Genomic DNA, 2,750 nt, shown 5'->3' on the forward strand with positions numbered 1-2,750 from the left:
TCCCCAAGTGCCTATTTTTTTCTGGAAAACTTGAGCGGTACGCTTTCGACAGTCAGGAACATTAAGTGTCACACAGTCAAATGTCACGGTCTTTCCTCACGTGGCTTCTGGGCACATGGATCTCTCAGATAAACTAGACTTCCAGCGGACGGGGCCAGGCAGCACCCCCAGGGCCCGAAGGGCCACCCCCTCCCCCCCTGTTGCGGGACCCCTCAGGGAGAGAAGGAGCAGGATGGCCACTCTCATCTGGCCACGGCGAGTCCCAAGCCTTCCAGGCGGTGAAGCCGCAGTGGACAAACCAGTCATCTGGAAATGACACACAGGAAGGCGGCAGCAGGAACGGCCAGGTCGTTGCCGCCGGCCATCTCTCGGTCCTTCATATGCTGGCGGATTACTGCGATGACAAGTCATAAGAAGCAACATGCCTTGTGTCTGGTGACATCTTCTTGCCACTGAAAACCAAATAAATTTTTCTTGCAAGGAAGTGAAAAGCCACTCATTTTTTTGTGACTGATTCATGTGACCTAATATGTAAAATGCTCTCACCCCAGAACGCTCCGGGAAGAAGTCCGCTCACCCCGTACGCAGCAACGCCGAGCCCACAGCCTGCTCCCTGGGCAGCCACGGCACCTTCCAGGATTCCTAGAAGCCTTCTGGGCCAAGGAGACAAGTTTTATAGTCAGTGTAATTTTAATACTGATTACACTTCCTTATGCGGAATCGTAGGAAGATGGTCATTTACTCCATATATTGTGACATGCTCGGGCGCCCACCCACCCCCTCCAACTGGCCCAGACAACAAACAGGCTTGCATTTCCATGGCGCTCGGAAACCACATGGCACATTGGAGAGAGAATTGTGTATTTCATGAGAATAATCCTTTTTTTTTCTCATCTAGCTTTCTGTTATGCATGCAGTTTTACATGAGTGAGCCAATATAGTTCAAAACTTGTCACTCACTCATTTATGTTTCTGATACATATTCACGGAAACCTTCCACACGCTCAACTTTGGGCAAAGCCCTTCCTAAAACAAGTCACTCATGGGAGGGGTCTGGAAGGGACCCTCACGACCACCTACACAAAGATTTCACGAGAGGAATGGAAAGGGGTGACCTCGTCCCTTCACTGTATCTGTCCCCTCAAGTTGCTGTCTGGAAACAGAAGGGGATGGCATCGTTACAGCAAGTCCCCCCTGCTCGGTGTCCCTCTGGGGTCTGTCTGGATCTTCAGAAAAGCAGCCACTTGATGTCTGACGGGCTGGCAATGGCGCCATCACCATGGGGCAGTGGGCGTGTGGGGACACGGCGTTGTGTGGACCAGGCACCACAGTGGAAAAGTAGGTTCAAGCTGTCCGATGAAACAGCTGTGACAGCAGCAAAGGCCTTGTCGAGGTTTTCTGGTAATTTCCTGACCAAGACAGTTGACACTCACAGAGGCAGCCCTACAGAGCTCATGGCTGCGGCTGCTTCACGGAAAGAGCCGCGTGGAGCAGAGAAGACCAGCACCTGCATCTCTTCATACACCCAGGACGCGCCTGTGGACAGAGCACGGCACCCGCCTTCCTGTGCATGCCTCTCCCCAACCTGAGCCAGCGCTCCCGGGCCTTTGCACTTAGTGCGAGACACAAACTCTATCTCTCCACACCTGCTCCTTCGGTCCCAGACACACTGACACCATAGGCCGCTGCCAGTCCGAACTTCCTATCCCTCCTGAAACACACACGACCCCCCACCGATGCTGCACAGTCTTACTCCTCATTCACCTTTTGTCAGAAAAGAGAAATTCCGAGGCACTGCGGTCTGCAGGTAAGGGAACATTCACGGGATTTAAAAGAGCAGCTTCACACGTGATGGGAAGTGTGTCTGTGGGTTTTCCTCATGCGGATGTGATGTGGACCCTGGGAACGTCGGGGTCCCCTGATCAGCTTCAAGAGACTCCGTGTGAGGAACACGAAAGCCAAGGCTGCTCTTTTCAGTGACCCCCCTTATTTGTGACCCACACAGGACAGTGTGTGATCTACACAGGAGTGATCCACACAGGAGTGATGCCAGGAGGCCCCCGAACCCCCAAGCCCACTGTCCTCTTTTCTGCTGGCTGACTCTGCCTGGAAGCGGGCACAGCTCCTGTCCGCCTGTCTCCTTGAGGTTCCGCAGAGGCCCGGGGGGAGGGGCACAGAGCTCCTGCGGCTGATCTGAGGCCCCGGCAGACTCTGGCCCTGCCCGTGCCCCGTGAGCCCAGTGTCAGAAGCCAGGACTCACTGAGCTGCTTCCTCTACATTGAAGAGAAAAGCTCACCAGTGATCCCGTATCTCCCTATTTGATGGCCTTCTAGAGAGATCCATGGCCCAAAGCTCTCAGAGAACGAAAGGGTACACCTTCTCGGGGTGCCAGCCACTCTCCCTCTGCTCCCCTTCCACATGCAGGGAGGGGCAGGACGCTGTGTTAACAACATCTCCCCAGGTTCAGGTCCATCTGGAAGTTCAGGACGTCCGTCCTCTGCCAATACGGTCCTTATGGATGTGACCGAATGAAGAGGAGGCCGCACCAGGTTAGGGTGGGCCGCACCAGGTTAGGGTGGGCCGCGCCAGGTTAGGGTGGGCCGTGCCAGGTTAGGGTGGGCCCCAATCCAGTGAGCGGTGCCCCCGTGAGAAGAGGGAAATCTGGAGGCAGTGTCCTCTCAGCCATGGGGAGGAGGTCGCGTGCTGAGGGATGTGGGGGCCCAAGGGAAGGTCACCAGGCCAAGGGGTCG

At 55.3% G+C, this 2,750-nt stretch overlaps 1 long non-coding RNA gene across 1 annotated transcript; it reads right to left on the bottom strand.

Annotated features, from left to right (window-relative positions):
- Positions 1-211: 211 nt before the first annotated feature.
- Positions 212-1,910, bottom strand: LOC123927192. The gene is made up of 3 exons (XR_006815380.1): positions 1,765-1,910; positions 547-653; positions 212-452 (listed from the first exon to the last, which is right to left on the bottom strand). It is a non-coding gene; the product is annotated as an uncharacterized LOC123927192 (long non-coding RNA).
- Positions 1,911-2,750: the final 840 nt, after the last annotated feature.

This window comes from Meles meles, chromosome 16, assembly GCF_922984935.1.
Source record: "Meles meles chromosome 16, mMelMel3.1 paternal haplotype, whole genome shotgun sequence".
Classification (NCBI taxonomy): domain Eukaryota; kingdom Metazoa; phylum Chordata; class Mammalia; order Carnivora; family Mustelidae; genus Meles; species Meles meles.